Raw genomic sequence first — 23,713 nt, forward strand, 5'->3', positions numbered from 1 at the left:
ACCAAAGATCACACATGGCAGCCTGATGAAGGATTTCTTTTCTTTATGTGGTCACCTTTTGAGAATTTAATGCAATAACCTACACTGCAATCATTTTCAGTATCTCTGGAATTGAGAAGAGTGGAATTTGTGGTTTACTAAAGTCACAGTAACCCTTAAAATATTTTTTAATGACCATTGTAAACCTGCATGTTAACCACCCTTTCATCCCAAAGTCGAGCCTTGTCAAAACTGAGTTCAACCCATGTTGGGAGCTTTGTTATGAAGCCATACCTGGTAATACACATGATATGTTCAGATTGCAAACATCTGAAATGTATTAAACTTAAAGTGCAACTAGAAACTTCCTGAGCAAAAGAAAAAAGAAGACTCTTATATCCTATGTATGTTTATTTTTTGCGTGGGTGTGCTTTTCAATTTATAACTGACAGTGGAGGCAGGAAACAGTGGGAGAGACATAGAGGGGAATGATCACATGTGACAAATTTCCCACACAATATGCAAACCCAGTGTTTTACAGTAATGTAATATGTACCAGGCCTGGAATTAAGTCATTTTTAGGGCAAAGGCCACTTTGACCTTTTATAAATACAAATGTATTGGGACGCAACCAAAATGTGGAGCAAAACCAATGGTGCAATAACAATAAATGATAATTATACTGTGTGAAGACAAAACAGTATTTAATCAACAATTAGGAGTCAGAAAAACAGTACTAAGTTTATTATTATTATTTGTAGCGTTAATGTTGCTAGGCTAGTGGGTGTCTTAAAGTCTGTTGTTAGTGAGTGTGTTAAAGTCAGTCAATCCTAAAAGTGTTTTGTCAGTCCAGTTTAACCTGCAGGAGTTCCTGAAGGCTTGTGTAACTTGCGACGGAGGAAATAAATTCATGAAGAGTGAAAATGAGTCCAAAGTGTCTTCAGACATCTCTACTGCAGAAATGGAATATGTCAAGCTGCCAGATACCACTTTCACAGACGGGTGTCACAGCAGTCTTATAAATGGAGAAAATCATTTGTGAATGCTTCCAAGAGACTGGTAGGAGAGTGTGTGACTGGTAAACTTTAAAATGCAACGTGTATCAATACTTACACTGTACAGTGTTTTAGCTGCTTGTGCTTATCACATAACTGTTAGCTAATGTTAGCTAGCGGGTTAGCTGTTAATGTTTGTGTTAATGTTACACATATATTTGTGGAAGTGGGAGAAATCTTGCGCTACTGTTGATGTCCAGCCTGATGACAGAGACACTGGGAAATGTTGAGTCTGCTTATTTGCTGCATTGCATGTAGTTTTAAATGAGGAAATCCAAAACTTTCTTTTAAGGGCACAACAGCCAGTTCAAAACAGGGCATGCCAAACTGGCCATGTGGGTAGTTAATTTTAGAAGGGGCATTATGGCCAAACTTTGGGGCATCCACGGCAATTCTTGCCCTGGTGTACCACCAAGACGCCTTTTTTTATGTTCTAGCTCAGTCTTGCCTCTTCCTTACCAAGAAACAGTTTTGTATTTTGCTTTAATGCTGTTAAGTTTTGCTGGTATGTGTGGTATCTGTGTACTGGAGTCAGACCTGCTTTATAAGATTTAAACTGGCTTTATTGTTGACGTTTCAACCAAAACCGGTGCTTGCCTGAGAATTTGGTTGAAACTTGTCCAATAAAACTAATCTAATAAAGAAAGTCCGGATCCATTTTATTGCACTGATCTTTGTATACAGCATCTGTCCCACTTTGGGATTTTCGCATGTGCACTCAACTACCTTTTTGCCATTTCATTTCATTTCTGTGCAGTGACCAAATAACCCACAGAATATTTATTAGTGGAGATTGTCTTCTCTGTTGTAGCCCTGTTTTGGATTAAAAGAAGAATCGTGACATTACACGTTCTTGCTCTTCTCTCAAGTCACGAATACAGTACATGACCTCAGCACTTGCATAATGATGTCTCTCGTCTTCTTTGAACATCTTACTAATAATGTTCATACGATGGTTGAGTCACTGTCTTGTGAACTGCATGCTGTATAGCTGGAAGTCCTATATTAGAGCAGATATGCAGTCATTTATACACCCTAAGCTAGTGTCAGCAAGGTTAAGGTCAGCCTTACTGCAATCAAAGATGAAACTGTTTTGCAGACAGGAATTCCCAGCATAAAAACCCATACAACAAAAGAACAATTCATAAGACAGCACTGCACACGTTATCCAGTACAGCTCAAGGGAAAACCAGTATGTTATGACACTATCTAATCAATGGACCGTGCCCAAGTAATGGAATGACTGATGTGAGTGATGATGAGTTCGGACTGGTCACCGGTCCGTTGGGGGTTTGAAAGATGGGACAGGGCAATCCCCGAGAATTTGTGTTGAGTCAGACACACACTGTTGCGTGGGAGTGCGGCAATGATTCTCAGTGCAGTCAGACTCATCTGTCTTCTTGTCAGGGTCCCATTGAGAGTGTTAAGTTGCACCAGCAAATGCAGCACAGAAAGTGCGATACACACACAGACACACGCTTAAAGAGCTGCTGCTATTCTCCAATGTCTGTGTGTGTGTGTGTGTGTGTGTATCACTACATCCCCGGGGCCCGAGCACCACTTACCACATGCTGTCCAATCATGCTTGACAGAGGTTTGGTGGAGAGATCCTGTTGTCGTTGCCTCTGTTACACTGTCTGACTGCCAGGCTCACCTCTGGGGAAAGGTAATGATGGCACACACGCACACACACACACACACACAAGCTTACTCACACACATAACTGTCTTTCCCTCCTTGTCAACATCAGCCATCTGTTGTGGCAAGTGGAAGTATTCCAAGGATGGAGGAGAAATGGGAAGGGTGCAAACTTTTATGTGTGTGTGTATACTGTACTTGTGAGGTGTGTTGTGAGGTGCTTGTGCTTATTTGTGCTTATGTGGCATTGAATTAAGATTAACTAGATGTTTAAAGCAATCAATAAAACTGTCTCTTCATTGGAAGTAAAGTGCAATTTTTCCCTTTAAACAGTGAAAGAGGATGAAATAACTCTTTTATGACCTTCTCCATTATCTAAGTTTCTATAAATGAATGGTGTCTGGAGCTGCCAAAGAGCATAAAGAAACAGAAAAAAACAGAAAGGAGCCCTTTACGGTTTAATTATATCAAATTGTAGATGAATGAGAGACCCTGTGCACATATTTGTTTTGGAGTCCATTTCTGTTTCTCTCAAGGCGACTGACTAATCCTCCCTTTTGTCTGTGTTCTTTGTGTGACCGCCCAGGTTTATTTAAGTGAATGTACAGTATGTCATTCAGGTTGCTATTTTCGTAAAGTAAGCAGCTCTCGGTTGCTTTGTCCATTTAAAAAGCTTTAATGAATGGACCTACTACTACGGCTCGTCGCATATGAGCCAAACATACAGTATGTAACCTTTGTTATACTGTTTAAGCGCACTTGATGTGTGCAAGGATCTGCTCTTCATGCTGGGTTTAAATTTAAAGCTACTTACAGCTGGATCAATGGCTGCATTTAACAATTATTTTCTTTATTGAATAATTCGGTATTAAAATTGGTTGAAGTAATTCATCATTTAGTCTGTAAAATATCTAAAAATAACGACAAATGGCCATCAGATGTTGGCATAACCCAAATTATGTCTTCAAAGGTCTTATTTTGTTTGATCAATTGTTAAAACAAGAGTCTACAGCCATGCTAACAGTTCTTTTAGGCTGTACATAGGCACAGCAGTGCTTTGAGCTTAATGATGACCTGCTGGTGTTAAGCAGGCATAATGTTCACCATCTTAGCTTAGCATGTAAGCATGCTAACATTTGCCGATTAGCACTAAACATAAAGTAGAAAAGTTATTAGCTTTGCAGGTATTTGGTCATAAAGAGTTATTGTAATTCATCCTGGGGGGAACATGAATGAGCACCTTATTTCATGTCTGCCCATCCAAAACTTGTCGAGACATTTCACCCAATTCCACATATGTCACCCTCATGGTGGCACTAAAAGAAAATTCAGGGGAACTCCAAAGCATGTAGGATTATTCTTCTGGGGACCATGAATATGCAACAATTCTTGACAATCCTTTTGATAGTTGTTGAGATATTTCAGTCTGGACCATCCCTATAGCCTTGCCTGGTTTTCGTCTTCTACAGCATACATATTTGCTCTATAACTCACTTCACCTGTGTTCTCCTTTGAGAAAAAGAAATCAGAAACCAATTTATATTTTATATTTTTGGTTTCATGATGGTTCCCCCTATCTTTGCATTCATCATTCATCTACTTAGTTGTCCGTCGAAAGCAGTAATGTTAACACTCCATCATAGGCAGAGCGACGGTCACACTGAGCCTGATTGCATCCTGCTACACAAGACAAGAGCCACAGACTTTGAACAACAACCCACATTAGCTTTCCTGCTAAAGTCTCCTTCTTATCTGACTTGCAAACATGAACACACGTCTTGTCCTGCACCTTAGCTTGTTGAACAGGCCACCGAACAAACGTTCACTGGGGAAAAGTGCTCCGCTAACTTCTGTTAGCAGGCTAGATAGCTAATTAGTTGCTCAGCTGCAGCTCATTAAACAGCATGTTAACATACCAGCAAATGTCACTCTGTTTAGATGCTGTTGTCGTTCTTACTGTTCAATACCAGTGCTAACAAAACACTGCCCACACAACCATCTGCCCATGGCTTTAAGATACAGCACAAAATGGTTTGCTTCTGTCTCTCATTCTCATGCTATTTGTTGAAGTATTTTAACTTAGAAATGGTAATAAATTAAACTAGTTAAGTTAATTTCCTGCTGTACGACTAATACGTTAATTAACAAGTCGTTTCAACACTTAGGCAGATTCTCTGATTAAAAACAGGTGTTATATTTTATTATGTGAAAAACTCTCCAGATGGCTCAACATATTTAATTCAAAGTAATTTTGAACTAATGGTTCTGGCATTGTTGGTGTGTGAAATGAAGGAGGATTAAACTTCTCATTCATGTTTTTTAGGGATGCATATCAAACTCACCCACTCTGTCTGAATAGCGGCACTATTCACACGACGGCCACACTTTTAAGCCTTGTCAGGAGGACGACTGTTTACCTGCGCAGATGGGAGAGGTGGTGGAAGAGAGAGCTTGTGTATCGTGATGATTGATGATTTTGGCAATCCGATAATTACCAAAGCTGTTTTTTGCAGTGAGAAGCTGTGAATTTGAATGAATAATAGGCAAAGCCAGTGTAGTACTTCTCTGTTTTGCTAGAGCTTGTATCCTTTTAGCTGATGTTTTTGTAACTGACATTGACACTTATAAGCTGTTAGCGTGTATGTAGCGTATTTTAAGCACTGTTTAGTAAGTTATTTATTTGCTGTGTACTGTATATGTACATAGTTTCACATAGACTCCTGGGATGTGTCATTTTTGTTTTACAGGAATGCTCGTTTGTCATTAAATATCTCCTTGTGGTGCTTTTTTTCAACAAGTTTCAATGACACCAACTTCGTCCCAGAGATAAGGCGATTCTTCTTATCTTTGCAACAAATCAATGCTGTCATCTTTAGTCAGTGGTTTTTTTTCTTGCAGTCTTGTTTTCAGCCTCTCTCTGGCCTCCTCTCTATCAAAAACCAATCAAAGTCCCAAATAGGAATAGTCCAGACCTATAGCTGCCCGGTAGGCAAGATGATGAAGCAAGAGCAAACATCAGTTTGTGGTTGTGAAGCTGTGATGAATCACAAAGTGGCTATGGATTGCTGTTGTGCAACTTGCAAATTTTTTTAGGTGCACCCCCTGGGTTCCATAAGATTTTATAGAGAGAGAGATATTGTAAGATTTCATATTTCATGTTGGAAAAAGTTAATATTTCTACACCCTCAAACTGCCAGTGGTATGAATATAAATGAGAACTAAATGGGATATTTTGGAGCGAAGGCATTTGGGAGGGTGAAATTGGCTGACCTGCTCACAGAGAGAAGGGAATATTAAGCAAACTCCTCAGCCCACACTAGTTGTTGCTGATTCACCAAAAAGGGGGAACAATCAATACAGAGCGATTAAAGCCTTTCTGAGAGCCTCGGTGGTTGGTCTGTCCTTCCCCGCCTATCTCTTGGCAAGGATCAAATTGTCTTGTCTTCTTATTCTACATGGATGAGTGTGTGTGTGTGTGTGTGTGCGTGAGAGAGAGAGAGAGAGTGTTTGCATTTGTAACCATCTCGGTATGTGTGTTTCTGAGTGGATTAGGTTTGGACCGAGATGGATTTTTTAAGGCTCCTTGGGTTCGTTAAACGGTGGGCGAGGAATGACAAAAGACACATTGCTTACCTTGAGCAAGGCACAACACTTGTTACGCTTAAGTCCACCGGATCCGGCTGAGTTCATAATATAGTTTAACAATTATTGAATACATGTTTGCAGCTCATTTAGGTGTGGCAACAGATACTTTGTGGCTGTACTTAAAGAGAACTAATTACAAACACAAAAAACATTTGCTGCACGTGAGTTAAGACGAAGACAGCAACAAATAACATGTATTATTAGATGTAAATTTTAATGGCAATACATACAGGTATTGACACTTTCACAAGTGAAGTTCAAACTTTCGTGTCTCTGAAGCATGAAATTTCTTGTGAATGTATAAACAGTAAATGCCTGTAGTGAATTTCAGACTTTTTAACTTTAAAACTGTTGCAACTTGAGTTTAAATTATTTCAATCCAAAGGAAGTTTTCTTAAAAGTCACCTTACAATTTCCCATCGACACATCGCGAGTAAGACATGAGCTAGATATTTCACAATGTCGAAGAGCTCCTGAGGAGCCTGGCATTTATGTATCTAATATTATCAAATTTAGTGGAAGTTATCACAACTTACAACATATTCAGGATCGTAGGTACATGGCAGTGGTGAAAAGTGTAATTACACAATTATATATCATCTTAAGAGGCTTGATTACTATAAAAGTTGCCTGACCAAGAACTCAGAAGAAGCACAGTAGAAGAAGAAGATGCATAAACAAACTCTAATGAGTGTAAATATACTGCACAGTTCGCTTTGGCTCCAATTGATTCCCATTTAAAAAGCATCAACTTCTTTCTAGAAACACTTAAGTCAATATTTTTTTCCAACAAGTCATTATGGTGTCAATTACTAAATTCAGGCAATCTAATAAGTGTGCTGGTGGTCATTTTGGAAATTATTGCTTCATTAATAAGATTTGGAGACTTATAGCTTTGATGTCTGCTGTGTGGGTGTTGATCGACCACTGAGATTGACAGTTTGCTTATCTGCTGCTCTCCCCGGCTAGCGCTGAGTCGAACTATTGTCACAATATTTCGATAAGCTTAATGTTATTTGATTACGATACATGCCCCGTTAGCACAATTTAGCCAAAGTAGCTAATGTTAGCCCAAGTGTGCACAGCTCACTTTGGTCCTAGGTAGCGTGGCGTGTTTCCAGAGTGTGAAAGGCAACGTGGCTCCAGTGCAAACAAACATCTACGTCCATCTTTATATGCAGTCTATGGATTGGACCCCTAAACTAGCCAGTAAAACCAAGGACATCTATCTTTTAAGACATGAGGGAAGCTGAAAAAAAAATGTTGTGGTTAAGTGCAGAAAACAAAAATAGACAAGAACAATGTCTGCCTGATATATTGATCTAACTGTGATGTCTGTACATGTGGTGTCAGAAGCAAGAGTTGCAAGCCAGAACCGACAGAGCAACGGTTTCTGACCAGATAAGGATTCTGCAATAAGACTAAACAAGACACTGATTTACTGCTAGAAAGTATCGATCCTACAAGGAATGATGAGACACATTATTAGCATACCCTAAGTGTATGCACTGACCACATCTGTCTCACTCTGCTGTCTCTCACTGAGGATTCATGTCCTTGAGGCCGGTATTGTCTGCGGATAGCTTTGACTTCTTCTTTTGGGATTCCTGTCAAGCCTCACACTAGCCTTTAGCTTGCTTTTACAAACCTCCATCCACCCCACCCCTCCCTGTTGGTTTTGCCTGCAGCGAGGTCACCTCCAGCTGCTTTAAGCCAGCTCACATCGTCACTCCTGGGTTGTTTTTTTTTTTTTTTTTTTTTTTTTTACATATGCAGCAGTGTCTCGCACTTGCTTTTCTTTTCCCTTACTCTGTCTCTCCCTCTTTCCCCATTCACACACTCATTTCATTCCTCTCTCCGCCGGGAACCCGAGAGAGGCACGTTTAAATAGGTTCGGGAGATGAAGAGACCCGGCCTGTCTGTCCCCGCGCTCACGCACATTATTCATGCTTTCCTAACTGTCAGCGAGACAGCGAGGGACCTTCTGAAAGACAGCCTGGCCATGAGAGAGAGAGAGAGAGATAGAGAGAGAGAGAGAGGAGAGAGGAGAGAGGAGAGAGAGACACACCTGATGCTCAGTAGATGCAGAGAAAGGAGGGGAAGGAGGAAGGGAGGGAAGGAAAGAGAGTTGACAGACGGAGAGAGGAGAAAGGTTGGCACTCTGCTTTTCACACTGTTCTGGTTTTAATTCGATTGACAAGCATAGTAGTGCTGTTTTCTGCGTCAGATGAACGACACATCTTTGGGCATCAGCTTATGCTTCCTTTAACACCAGATCCTTCAACTGATCATGTTTTTTTTTAAATTTTACCTTTGCTTTCTTTTCAGTCGTACCTGATTTAAATTTACATTAGATTTCACTTCACTGAATACGGTGATTATTTTATTCCAATGAAAAGCCTCTTCAAAGACAACAGAGGACACGGTAATAAGATTATCTGTTTGACAGATGAGGCATAGTTTAATTTGCTTTAAAAATAATGAAAATGTTCACATATAATTTAGAAAATACATCTTTTATTTTTTTTCCCCTCCACCAGACAAAGCTGAAAGGAGATTAAGTTGTCACTTCGGTCTGATTTTCTGCTAGTAAGAACTTTATTCTCATTAATGCTTTTAAATGCTTCTGCGGTACATTTGCTTTGGCTTGTTTATGTAATTATCACAACAAAAACAGGTTTTGTCTGAATATCATAAGAAAACTTGACAAACTGACTGATTCTCAAATGACTCTAAAAAAAAAATGGATTGAAGAGTAAATTATGAAGCTTAAATGAAATAAGCTGACTCTGAGGATTTAATGTTTGATTGCCTTTTTGATAATTAACATCTGGAATCCAATTTATATTGAAACCGCTTATGAAAAATAGCCAATAATGTCATACAGTAAGCAGAATTGCGGAAAAGTGATGATACTTTGTAATATTGACGTTGTGTTATGTGACTACACGATTTCCAATTATGGGTTTGTTTACTTCAGTTTGTACTTCAGATTCGATTAAAAAAAATACACATATTTGTGTTTTGGGGAGGAAATTAACACACAAACAGGACTACAATTTGTTGTAAGGCTGATAATTAGTATATTTATTGTCACAGTAACCAAGAAACTACCAGTTACATCCAGCCAACTGCCTCCCATCGACCTCAGTCAGCTGCAACACCACAGTGAGTGAAAATTAGCCAGCAAGCAAGCAGGAAGGTCAAAATAAATACATGAATAAATGGTTGAAACATAAACTTCTGCCACTCTAAGTTGTACCAGTACAAGTGCAAACTAGACCAAATCCACTGAAACAGAGACTCAATCAGTCCTGTAAAATAACATTTAGTTTCACTTGATTTCAAACTACCCCACTACTCATTTTTGTGTTATTTGGTCATCATAACCACAGGAGTACTTTTCTAAAAGACTCCCCCATAAACCCAATAAATACTGTATGAAAGCACGAATAGTCAGACCCAAAATACTGTCACATTTTTATTTTGAATACAAGAAGTCTGTTCCTGATTTAGGCAATGATCTGATAATGTTCAATGTAACTGTAGATGTCAATGAGATCAAATTTATGTGTCAGTTTCTTATTTTTTTAGGCAAGTAAGAAGTGCTTTCACACTTGGCATACACTCAATGAGATCATCTTTTATTATTTGGCAAGTGTTTGGACTACTAATCTGTCAAATGCGTCAGACTTTTACAGCAGTCAGAGCCTTTATTCTAAATCTAAATCATGGCGCTCTTGACGGTCGTCTCTCGACAGAAACGACGCTTTTACGACCGTGAAGAGTGTCACAGGTCACTGTCGTGTCAGTGATGACAATATGATGGATTGATACAGTGTGTGATTGGATAGTTTATCGCCATGGCAATACTCCCCAACTCCCTCACAATCCAAGAAAACAAGGATGAAGTGGAGGAAGTGCTGGGAATGAATATACTGTCCAATATGAACCACCCAGCAGCCTTGCCAGAAGCCGCGGGAGGGAAAAGGTTAATCGTGTGACCTCGCGTTTAATAATTTTTCTGTCTCTCTACTTACTTTACTGTGAAGCTATAAACTCACAGCATGGTGTGATGCGGTTTCTTTTTCATGTGCGAGTGTTTCGATATCTCAGACTTCAAAGTTAGTCCAAGCTAATCGAACCCAAATGTACTGTAGTGCTGAAAGATAAGTCGAACAATGAGACACAAAAATAATAGAAAAAATAATTTTGATTAATGATTAATTGTTTGTAATTTATCAGGAAAAAAGTGCCAAATTTTCCTGATTGCATCTTACATTTTAGGATTTGATTATCTGCTGGAAGACATTTTTTTTTCACTATTTTCTGACATTTTATAGGCCAAACAATCAATGGATCAATAAAAAGAATGGTTTAGTTATACAAATCAGAAACAAAAACCAAACAATACACTGGGTGAAGCTTTGTAACTTGAAAAATTGTTTAATGGTTTCATTAAGCTTTACTGAAGTTGTTGCTTTTACAAGTAGATGTGACATACAGTACTGAACATTACCAACAGACACATACACACAATGATTGATGAAGTTGACAGTGGTACAGTATATGCGAAATCAGTTGTTTGGCTCTTCGTTGCATAGGTGGTCTGTAACATGTAGAAGAATCTTTGGCTTTCGGCCGTACTATACCGCGGCCGCGCTCTATTCTAAATAACCAGTGGCTCTTGGCTGTTATTTTTTTCCCCTGCGTTCGGTTTCTTTAAACATTGATTTTATGCTTCAGGAGCTTCACTCACACCAAAAATATGTTGTCCAAAATATGCCCCCTTTGACTTTATCCTTCCAGCTCGGTTGAATCAGACATTCTGTGCTCGGCGTTTGTAGCAGAAAGCCAAACTTAGACCCGACTGTTGATTGAAAACTTATCCAGCTCAGGGCTACCGCTGCTATCTGCGTTCAGTCCAGGTTTCTACTTAACTTTTAAAAAAAACTCATATCTCTACATTTCAGGCAAGTCAAAAGTGCATTAGCAGATAGCGATGAGAGGTGAAGAGAAGACGAGGAGAGTGGAGAATGTAGAGCAGACACACACTTTCCCCCCCCCCCCTACAAGTTCTCATTGCCCCGGGGCAGCAGCGACATCCCGCGCCGGTTTATATACCACAGGGAGGTACGAATGGAACCAGGCGACCATCAGGGCATCACATCATCCTCCTCTCTTCCACAGTTCCTGCAGAATCACTGTTATTCACCACAAGGTATGCAGTAATTAGACTGAGGTCAGGGGAGTGTGTGCCCTCTCTCCCTCCCGTCCCAGTGTAACATCCTTTTTAAGAAGTGGGACGGCAAGTGTTGCCTCCAACAATTAACAAAAACTCCCCGGTTCTTCACTCCTTTCACTCATGCCCCGCTGTTTACACTCCACCTTCATTAACATCCCATTTTCTGACTCCCTCAACTCGTTCTTTCATTCTATTCTTCCTTTTGATTATTTTCTTTGAATTTAAAGGCAATGGGGAAAAACAGACTTTAATGAAATGAGGAGAATGAAAAGAAAATTGAAGGCGCAGTCACCCTCCTCCTGTTCTTGCCTCGCTCTCAGACTTACAACTGACTCCTCGGGCATAAATGTAGGATTTGTGTAATTTCGTCTTTTCAGCGGAACTACATTCAAAGGTCAATGTTTACAACTCTCCTGTTGCCGGTCTAGAATTAACCCCTACCTAACACACACACATTCATGCACGCAGTTGACCGGAGTTCATGCACTGAATAACAAGCTTTTTTTTCCATTATCTCACCAGAAAACATAATTTCACCCACTTTATTTAATGAGTCTTTTGTTTGCTTTCTCAGCACGCTCAAGTTCTTTTAGATTCTCGTGTCACTCGGGGCAAACAGCATATTTTTTCCTCCAGGGTGGACATCACATGTTCTTTGGATACATTATATGCGACATACACCGATCAGCCACAACATTAATATTATGTAGGTCCAACTCATGCCACCAAAACAGCTCTGACCCATCGAGGCACAATCTCCACAAGACCTCTGAAGGTATCTGGCACCGAGATGTTAACAACAGATCCTTTAAGTCCTGTAAATTGCGAGGTGGGGCCTCCATGGATCGGACTGGATTGAGATCTGGGTAATTTGGAGGCCAAGGCAACACCTTGAACTCTCAACTCCCCTCCAATTTTTGCAGTGTGGCAAATCTGTTTGGTGTTTGAGTTTGACAGTTTTACCATCTGCAGCCATTCAGATTAAGCATACATAAGAACATTGTTAGAAATGGTACATTACATTTAAATAACACAACCGCGACACACAAGTCCATTTGTACGTCTCAAATACTCTGTTCTCTCTCCACTTGTCCATGCTGGTGTCAGAGTCGCATAGTGAAATCAATAGCGGAAGAGTCCAAGTTGAATCCTTGAGGGGTGGCAGAGGGCTGAATCAAGTGTGGTAGAAGTAGAAGGGGGGGTTTGTTAGAAGAGGATAGACTTTTAAGGTACCCAAATGATGAAAATTCTGATTGTTAATTGTACATGAATAACACACTGCATATATCTGGTGATATATCCATACTGCAATATATATCACAGGAAAAAAAAGATATGGCAATGTCAGTTTTTTTCCAATATCATGCAGCCCTGATACTGACCACTGCAAACCAGGAACATAACACAAGAGCTGCTGTTCTGGAGATGCTCCGACTGTCATCTATCCATCACAATTTAGCTTCTGTCAAAGTCGCTCAGATCCTTACATTCGCCCATTTTTCCTGCTTCCAACACATTAACTTCAAGAACTGACGGTTCACTTTCTGCCTAATATATCCCTTCCCTTGACAGGTGCCATTATAACGAGATAATCAATGTTATTCACTTCATCTGTCAGTGGTTTTAACGTTGTGGCTGATTGATGTATACTCTATATCACTGTAGGCTTCAAAAAACATGTTTTGTCATTTAAAAAAAGGTTCGTAATAATGCAGTTAAAGATAAGAAATATACAGTGCCCTCTCTTAAAAAGTGAAGTCTGACTGCTGTGATGGAATTCAATGCAGCTCCCTTGTAATACTTTCTTCTTTGAGCTCGTTAAACTGTCCAGTAGCCTCTGGCTCCAGTCCAATGCCTTTATTAGTCGCTCCTTAAATCCACAGACTGACTACTATATGAGTCTCCCCTGGTTCCTGTGGCACACCGTATGCTACATGAGTTCAGCTCTGGCCAGGCCGTTCTTCCAGCCATTATGATGAATGATGGGCCTCTATTATCCTAACTTGAAAGCATCCATTGTTATCCTAATTAGGCGTGGCAAATGAGAGCTGCATCGCTAAGCTTCTTTTCTATCTCTGCACTCGTTTTTCTACATCTGCTCCCTCTGTTGCTTTCGTACCTTCTCTCAGTCCGCTTCCCTCCTCTCTTCCTGTGCCAGTATACATTGTGGGTGTAGTCATCCGCTCCGTGCAACACCCAGACGTCATGCAGAGTCGGAGTCGTGTGGTGTTTTGTGTTGTATCTGTGGCAGAATGCTGCAGGAAGCAGGAAAAGACTTGGCACAAAGTTTGGGTTCCCCCCAAATGGGAGTGTATTGTCAGCTGCAGCTTTGCCGCTCCTGAAAAGACGCCCGGCTAAAGAGCAAAGCCACCCTGCATGTAGCTGTGTGGACATAAAGCGGAGTAGTTTTGATTCTCTTCTGCATGGGAGAGAATGGGTCCATTAGAGCCTAATGCTTGCGATTGAATGTGCAAGATAGACTGAAAACTGTTCATTCATACCACCTGCTCCATCTGCCCAGGCACCCCTTTAACAGTATCTGCCAAAATTGACATATTTGACAGCTGAATAGCTCCGTGTTTGGAGAATATAGCCTTCATCACCGCCTTCCTTTGACTGTTTCTTAAGGTATTATATTTAGTATATAGTGTTATTATATCCATATAGAGATACCTGAGTGAAGGGTTTGAATGGGATTTGAACAGCTTCTCTTCAGCTGTAGCACGAACAAGGTGCTGAAGTTCAGATGACGTTTTTCAACTGACAGCTGCACTTTCTGTCACTGAAATACACACAAAACTTAAATAAAAAAAGTTCAACATCTGAAAAAAAAAAAAGACTCGCAATGCTCGCTGACATATGTTGTCATATTAGTAATTTGTGTGATCCACAGATAGCTTGTGGATCTCTTGCTGTGCAGTTCCAGTGTTTTGACAGAGTAACTTTTTTTGAAACCTGCCATACCCAAAAGCAAACAAATACAGGATTGGGAAAATGATCTGACTGTGAATCAGTCTCAATCACAATCCTGCTAATTGGTACCAAGTGGCAACTACCTCTGCTTGAGGATGAAGCGGAAGTACCTTAAAGTGAGACGCAAAGTGTCGGTAGAGTAGTCTTCAAAAAAAACAGAAAGGGACTGGAGCACACTGATTAATTTGCAGCCTTTAATTGTGCAAACCGTTCCAGTCCCAGTCCGGTCTGCTGTCCTAAACCGAGAAGCGCCTGATTCAGCTGCTTTTTGTCGGAAGATGCGTGGAGAACCTTGTTTCTGTCAGTAGAGTAGTGTTCGCTTCGGTCCGAAATAGTGGGGCGTGTTTCCGGAGTGGGAAAGGCAACGCCCCGCACTCCTTATTTGGAAGGTCCTGGCTCCAAACGAACAAGTTGGCGCCAACCATAAGCAGCAACTCTGGACTTCAAACTGGCTCCAGTGCAAACCAACGGGTGACGTCACACCTCGCTACGTCCATCTTTATACACAGTCGATGATTGGTACATCCTTGCTACACTGTATAATGGGGCAACACTCCTGGTTGAATGCCAGTAACTTAATTGGGTCCCAGGGTTAAATTGGACCCTTGTTTGCTGCGAGGTGGCCGTGAGCCTGCAGTTCGGGCTTCTAAAGGAGAATGTGAGTGTTTAATTAATTAGGAGGACACTATCAGCCAGCAGCACTGTAAATAGATCCACTCAGCGGCACATTACCGAGCTGACATCTACACACTCAAATGCCAGCTGATGGTGAAAATATCGAGAGTAATTCTCTGTAGCAGTTTGGAGCCCGGCATCACTTTACTATTACCTCCCTTTTCAGCCTGGACACAATACTGCACTGGAGGCCTTTGATGTGGTTCCAGCTCCTTCATGACCGTTAACTTTTGGCCCTGGATGAATCGGCATAGTTAATGTCTCTGTGTCGCTTTCAAAGACACACAATTCAGACTGTTTAATGTTCACACACAGTAAATCTGTTGCATCGAATCCATATATATACATATATATATATATATATATATATATATATGCACTATGCATGCCCACCATTGTGGTATTGCATGCCAACTGTTCTGATTTCTAGTTTCTCTATATTGTCAGAAACAATTCGGCCTTTTCTGTTACACCTACCTTCATCTACCTGACTGGTACACACTGAATATGCCCTCTTCAGTTAAATCATACAATGACCGTCTGTGCAGAGAGGCACTAAGACATTTCTAAATGCTTCGAAACAGAACGCTCTCCTCTCTCTACGGTATGCCTTTCATGAGCGCTGGAGGATGAATACAAGTCTTGGCCTCTTGTCATCACACATTACAATCTTATGTTGATCTCGCACCGTGCACCTTTACAGTTACACACTAGTTTGCGTACAGTGTATGCGTGCAAGACTTTTAGATGCTTTGGGATTTTGTATTCAAGGAAATAAACTGAAGAAAACATATTCCCTAGAATCATTTGCACACTGTGTACGTCTTATAAACACTACACTGCTCTGCCTGATGCAAATGACACAGTCATAGTCATTCTTACATTTTAACAACATGTTATTAGTATGCCAAGGATGCTGTGTGTAGTGTGTGTGTGTGTGTGTGTGTGTGTGTGTGTTTTGACTCTTACTTTCACATTCTCTTGCTCTAACATTCAAATCCCCTCATCTTACAACTGCGGTGCCCTTATCAACATGCCAACAGTGTAAGTTAATCCCTGTGCAAATAAACACAACACTCTTTCTCTCTCCATCCCTCTATCCCTCTTTTTCACACCCCTCCCAAACCCCCCCCCCCCCCCCCCCCCCCCCCCCCCCCAATTCATCCTAGCAAACGAGCTTCCTTCCAGTGATGTGTATAAAGTAGCAGGGAGAGTACAGACTTGGCACATGGACTGTACAGCCCTGGCCCGCGGTACTAATGAGGTCAAACAGATATACACAGTTCCCCAAACAGCTCCGTCCAAGACATTCCAGCACAGCGCTGTGCAGCCCGGAGGCATTTCTGCTCATCGTAGAAAAGCCATGTTTACTGTGGTTCGGCAAATTACCACAGAAGCTTGGCCTTAGGCGTGTCGAGACTCATGTCGTAACACAGTTAAGGAAGTCGAAAATTTTGTCCCCGTAAGTTATCAGAGCCTCCTACTACTACTACTACTACTACTACTACTACACCCACAGGGCAGAGTAATGGTCACTTTATGCACATAAAACTCTTTATTCAAGAACCGTACTAAACTGTTTATAGCCAGCTGATGTTGACTGCCAAACTCTACAGCTCCCAGTCTTTCTCGGTGCTTTGTTTGAGCTTGAAAGTATCTAGACAAGCTTGCTGTCTGGCTGTAAAACTGGATGCAGTCGGTAGTTGTATCTTATAGATATCTGGCTGTCGTTTGAAATGCAAATTCTTCTTTGTCTTCTTTGTGTTATTGTTAAATTAACAGACTGTGTACTTGCAGAAGAAACACACTTACCCTTTGTGGAGTTCGGCGTATTAGCATGCAGACACTTAATAGTGGTAAAAACAGTATTTATTCAGATTAGTTCAATTCCTTTGATTTTTTTTGTCTCGCTGCTGAATATGATGCTTTTCTAGGGAAGAAGTTAGATGTTATTTTTCCACAGATGTTTATTTCCACCTGTCACATAGTCACACAGAGCTTATCCCAGCATGCAGCGGGCAAGAGGTGAGGTACACTGTGGACAGGTTGACAAGTATTCACAATCAAATTCACAACATTTAGTTTAACCTGCATGTTCCTGGACTGTGAGAGGAAACCAGAACATGTCAAAGAAACCTCACTTAGATATGCAAACTCCACACGGAGTTATTGATTAATCTGCAGATTATTTTGTTGATTACTTGATTAATATAAAATGTCAGAGAGTCATTTAAAATGTCATAATAATAATAATATAATATATAATTTCCCACAGCCCAAGGTGGCCTTCAAATGTCTTTTTTTTGTCCAACCAACAGTCAAAAACCCCAAAGATATTCAGTGTAGCAGCAAACATTTGTTATTTTTGCTTAAAAAAATGACTAAAACGATTAATAAACTATCAAAATAGTTGCTGATTCATTTTCTATCGATCGACTTGTTGATAAATTCAATGATTCTTGCTGCTCTAACAACTTTTAGCCAGCATAAATCATATCATAATTCACAGCAATGGGCTGTAGTTACTCATGTGAGGTATTTGGACGACTGTTCAAAGTAAATAAAGAAATTCAAGCTCAAAGGCGGCTTGTCAGAGCTTTCAGTCGTCACATAAGTGTGGAACTTCAGTCCCGTGTAACAAGTGGTTGTACAGTACGGAGGGAGATTGTAACCCCTGTTTCTGTTCACGGGGAGGGGGGGGGGGGGTCTTTTGCGTCAAATGTGATTGGCCTCCTTATTCTTTTTCTGACCTTTGACTGACTCCCTGCTCCAATCGACGCCGTAACCGGTCATGTCTGTTTCTGGTTCGCTCAGTATTTTGCAAGGATCCTTGCCATTTCACTGACGTAGGGTTCGGTCCCATGATGAAAGCTGAGCTCCATTTGCTGAATGATGACCGTGAGATAAGTTTGAAAGCTCCTAAAGCTAGTAATTTAATCTTTACACATAGATTGTTTTGTTCTATATACTTTTTCCCAAAGGTCAAGAATAAAGTTCCATACATTATCTTTATCTATAGTCATGTTTATTTAACTGACCCTCCAAGCTTCAGGCAACTGTCCTTCCTTATCTAAGTGTTAGTCCAGTGTAAGCTATTGTTCATATCTATGTTCTAACTTCTCAATACAAACTTTCCAACCTTTGATGAAGGACAACAGTCTGTGATGATGCGACGACGAGGCGTTCACTGTTCAAATTAGACGCCGCCGCTTCTGCTGCTGCTTGAATTCAAATTTCTAACCGAAAAAGTTCAGAGCACAGCAAGGCAAGTTTCAAATAAAATATCTGATGTTGCTAAATGACACCTTAGCATGAGCTGTAAACCGAGGATCAGTCCAGAGGAGTGTCACGTCCCCCTCCTCCTTCCCTCTTTGGAGTTAAAGGGAGTCACGGCCACTGGAATGTAAAGAATGCAGCTGGAGCAAAAACAATGGAAAGTAAGCGCTTATGACAGATGTGCATCTCATCTAAGCTTTAGAGAAAACCATTCATGCAGTATATTGTTTCTCTTCTCTATCCAAAGAATAAGACTGAGGAGAATTTACATGACAGCAGCAGCACCACAAATGCCTGTAACAAATATGTGTTGAGGTTAATATCAATGAAATAAGCAAAATTCCTCCTTCTGCTTCTAATGCACTTTTCATATTTTCAAGGTTTTTTTTTTTTTTTTTTTTTTTTTGCTGCCTCATGTCTTAAGTCTTCCAGTAATGAATCTCTAAAATCTGGTCTCTGAGCCAGGAGTTAATGATGAGTCATTTTTAAACAGGCTGTTGAGATTTAATGAGGCTTAACAGATTGCACATTGAATCAAAGTTTTGGGGTTTTTTTTTTCTTTTTCTTTTAAACTTTGCCATCTCTTTCATATAAATAATGTGACCCAGATTACGAGGGGATCACCTGCCCCTGTGGGATTTATAAAAAAAAAAAAAAAATCATGTGGCATCCAAGGACGGGAGGGACTGTTTGTTCGGATGTACAAACAAAAAAATGCAGCCTGCTCTCACTTAAACTGTAACTTTTTGTGACCAATTTTTGTATGAAGATTTAAGATAACAAATAGAAATCAAATACAAATCTGTAACTTTTGGACAAGTTTGCATCGAGCGAACAAGTTTTTCATTTCCTGAGAGCAAAACAAATACTGTTGTTCCATCAGTGTATTAGCTCCTGTATTCATCCCGCGCAGCAGGTTTTTATTTAAAACAGTTGACATCCTGCTGTTTCTTGACTTCTTGTGCCCCAACGGAGGTCAGCTGAGGCAAGTGGGGTGCCGCTCGGCACCTAAATGGATTGAGAAATCAATAAAGTTTCGATTTGAAATATGACGGTCTATGAAGGTAATTCTCAGCTACCTCCTCTGATCACACCAAAGCATCCAAGGTTTACTTTTCAACACATTTCCATATGTGCAGTGAGAAACAAGACCCTTTTTGTATTCACATTTAAAATAAACAATAACTGATCTGGAGGCGCATGGGGTATGAGTAGCGCCAGGAAAGCTGCGCCTAAACTGTGTTATAATAAAGATCCAGAAGACTAATCCATGCGGAAGGGAGAAGATGAACTGGAAGCAAGTGGAAGTTTAAAAGATTTGAGAGATCTGACGTGTTTGTTAGTTATAAGAAGCGCAAACAATCAAATCAACCAAACCCCCGAAGAAGGCCGGAGACAAAGAGAATAAAGAACTACAAGGAGACGGTAATGAACAGTTGAATGTTATTCCGCTAGAGAACATACTGTCGATGCTGGTAACAGTCGAACATAAAGTGAAATCCCCTTGAAACTAAAGTTGAATCACTTGACGAGAAAATGGAATCTATTGTCTCTGATGCGCACAATCAAGGCTCGGTGTATTGACTCACAAGAAAAGAGAATCAATTCTTTGGAAGAAAAAAAAAACCAGCTTGAATACTCGGAGGATGAGTTTGATGCTCGAGAAAACAGAATAAGAAGAAACAACATTCGAATCCTCAGTCTACCAGAAGAGGAAGAAGGAGACAGTTTAACACATTATCTGGTCGATTGGTCGTTATCGGGAGCGAAAATAGCTTCGGTGGATTTGGAACGGCGCCACAGGATCGATGTCAAGCAGAAGAAAAGCCAAATATCCGCACACATGATAATCCTGAAGTTATGGAACTACCAGACCAAAGTCAACATACTAAAAACACATAGGTGACAAAAAAAAATCAAGATCCGAGACCAGATGATCGGCTTTGTTCAGGACCTGTCCGCTAAAATCGAGGAGAAGACGCAAGGATTATCTTCCAGTCAGACAAAGGATTGGATAAACGTGGGATTAAACCTCGGCTACGCTATCCGGCGGCACTGTGGGTACGGGAGAGAGGGCAGAGAGAGAGAGAGAAGTTGCAATTTACAAATGCAGGAGAAGCTTAAACTATGCTGAAAATAAGTTTTCCCAAGCGGAGACTCCAGCCCTGGTGCATAATGTGCAGCGCCACGGACAGCAGATAAGAAAGTGACAGGACTGAGCCGAGCTGAACGGGTAAGCGTAGTGCAGTGACCTATAGACACTGAGATGCCATTCTTACTGTCCTTATACCTTTCCTCTCCTTTTTTTTAAAATCCCAAGCAAGACATACTATTATTATTACTATTATGAGATGGACAAATGATAATTTATCACCATTATTATTCTGTTTGGCATTAGGCTTCATCTCCGTGGGACCTTTCAACCTTTAAGTACATTTCATCTGTGTGTGGGTGTGTGTGTGTGTGTGTGTGGGTACGTGTGCATATGTGTGCAGGTGTGGGTGGTGGAGTGAGTAGCGGATAGAGCACGTGCATGTGTGCATGTGTGATGAGTATGTGGGGAGGCGGGTTAGTAGGTCAGGAGGGGGATGAGGATGAGAGTTAGAAGAAAGGGGTGCATATAGGAGGAGAGGAAGGGGAGCAAGTTCAGAGGAGGTGAAGAGTGCGGGAGGATAGTGGGATTTAGTCAGGTGAGGAGGAAGGAGAAAGAGAGAAAAGCCACTATGAGTGTTAAAATACAAGGCCTCTCTATTGTTAATGGAATAAAAAAATAATATATAATAATAAATAAATAAAGAGGGAAGTGCCCCCCTTTTTTTCATTATTTTTTTATTAACCTTATTTTTTGGGACGGGGGGGTAGTAGGAGCTGTACATGGTGTCTCCATAAAAATAGTAATATTAAGATCTGCAGGATTAGACACATTAGAAATGGAGCTCAAAGATCCTACAAAGGCAGTGTGCCTTATAGTAATTTTATGTTTTATTGTTAAATGTCAGCTCACTTGAAGAACCTTTTTTTAATACTCATATGGTAATAAATCTAGGAAAGGTACATTTAGATTCTTCATTTGTATTAACTAATAAAATCCAGTGTGTACACAATGGTACAAAAAAACATAAGGTTTTGGCTTATAAAGTCTTTCTTCCAGTGTTTTCCTACAAGAACTACGTTTTAAAAAAAGGCGAAACTGGATATTTGAAGAGAGTAGTAGTGGCTGGTGACACAAAAATGTAGGGAGGACGGGAGGAAAACCAACCCACAGCGTCATGTTATTTTACACTAGTTGGCTATTTATCTCTACTTTCTTTTGTTAAAAAGGAGCACATGGAACACCAACATAATTTACAGCATAACCTGTTGAATTATAGCAACTCATATATATTTTTAAACAAAGAAGCACTGATTTTAACCCTGGAGAGGTTCAGATGTGTCATTTTACCAACAAAGTTAACTGCAAATGTATAATATTGTTCTATTGTGACAACAGATTTACGTTCTCATCAAAAACAGACAACATATCACATGATTTACACGTGTTTCCTGTGTATTTTCTATATATAAAGTACCACAGAGCTTATAATCTGATACTGGTTAGAGATCAGTGTTGAATACTAGAAAGACTGAGCATTAAAAACATTCACAGATCTAAAAGTGTAGGTTCACATCAAAAAGTATTAATGCATGTATCAAATACATGAGTTACACACTCTTATCTGTATGCACGATATACAAAAAATAAGCTACAAAGCTGACATCTTAACACTGTTATTCTAGTTACTTTCAGTATTTAAAAAGTCTTTAATTCTAATTACTTTAAGCTTATTACTCAATATACGGCTCAGCTTAAAAATTATTTATTTATTAAAAATGAACTCATTCACAAATATAATCTCTGTTACATTAAAAGCAGGTAAGTCTGGAGAATCCCCCCGTCAGATTTAAGACCTATAAGCTTAATTAATTGTGATAATAAAATATTAAATAAACTAAGCAATAGAGAAGCAAAGGTTTGTTGTTTCTTTTTGTTGTTTGAATGTAGGACAGGTGGACAATAATGCCACCAAGGACATAATAATTGAGTGGTCAGTGTCAGTCCGTCTGTTTATTATGTTTTTCGATTAATTGTTTGGTCTATGAAATGTCAGAAAATAGGTATGAAAGTCCATCAAAACTTCTAGTGTGACATCTGAAAATTGCTTGCTTTGAAATTTGAAAACCTAGAACCAACAAATTTGACATTTTTACCAGATAAATTAATAATCATTTATTAAAAATCGTCAATCTAATGATCAGACACCTGACTAATAATTTAAACTCATCATTTGTCACAATGTACATAGTTTATATGTCCCTGCAAACCTTCCAGGAAGCAAAACTCTGACATTTATCTCACATGGTGACAAAAGTTATTCTGATTTAACTTTGGATGCTGATGGCTGATCAGGTGGCCACATGGGATCAAGCTTGCGGCATGCCTATGACTGATTAGCTCTCTTCTGGCCCAGATGGCCTCACCAGGGCAACAAAGTGGCAAGAAGCCCTGGGACCCGAGAACGATCCATTCTGTCTCCAGTCCCCCCACAGATGGGCGGATTAATCACCAGTCCGACAAGAGACAACTACAGGCCGTAAACTCATTAATAAGTGCTCAGCAGCTGGTGTAAACAGTCACCTTATTTCACATCCTCTTATTTTTTTTCTCCTTTGTTGACTTATTTGTGTATTTCTTTTCTTAAATGCCGGTATTGTTTACTTTGTTCCCAGGGTTTCAAGGCTGTGAAACATCCAAGAATGATTGCATTGATTCAGGATAAGCAATCTGCAACTCGGGAGCAGCTGTGTCAGAATAAAAATCTACTCGCACAACTTATCTGGCGTCTCGCTCTCCGTGCTGCGACCCCCCTATCTCCTGTTCTCACTCAGGAGTAAAACAATGAGACGGTCTCTGGGATTTAGCTACGAGGAAATCTGTGTGAGCTGCAGGGTTTGTTGTGCCGTTGTTTATGTGCCGTTCGGCCTGGGAAGAAGCGCGCAAACCATTCATTCCCTGCCTTGCATTTTCTTATTGGCTTAAAGCAATTAAAATCTCTTTGCGACAGGAACAGCACTGTCCAATTCAAGTTGAGAGAATGGAGACAAAGGACTGTGTCTTACTGCTCGGTAGTAAATAAGGAGACTTACCTACTGAGTAAGGCAAAAAAGATTGAAGGCGCTGCACTGAATG

General features: G+C 40.2%; 1 protein-coding gene and 1 long non-coding RNA gene across 10 annotated transcripts in view; one reads left to right on the plus strand and one right to left on the minus strand.

Annotated features, from left to right (window-relative positions):
- Nucleotides 1-23,713, plus strand: part of magi2a (membrane associated guanylate kinase, WW and PDZ domain containing 2a) — a 236,667-nt gene that overhangs the window by 7,974 nt on the left and 204,980 nt on the right. The gene's annotated exons all lie outside the window — the stretch shown is intronic.
- LOC122974767 lies at nucleotides 779-14,348 on the minus strand. Its single transcript, XR_006400435.1, has 3 exons — nucleotides 14,336-14,348; nucleotides 4,172-4,178; nucleotides 779-866 (listed from the first exon to the last, which is right to left on the minus strand). It is a non-coding gene; the product is annotated as an uncharacterized LOC122974767 (long non-coding RNA).

The sequence above is a fragment of the Thunnus albacares genome, chromosome 23 (genome assembly GCF_914725855.1).
Source record: "Thunnus albacares chromosome 23, fThuAlb1.1, whole genome shotgun sequence".
Lineage (NCBI taxonomy): Eukaryota > Metazoa > Chordata > Actinopteri > Scombriformes > Scombridae > Thunnus > Thunnus albacares.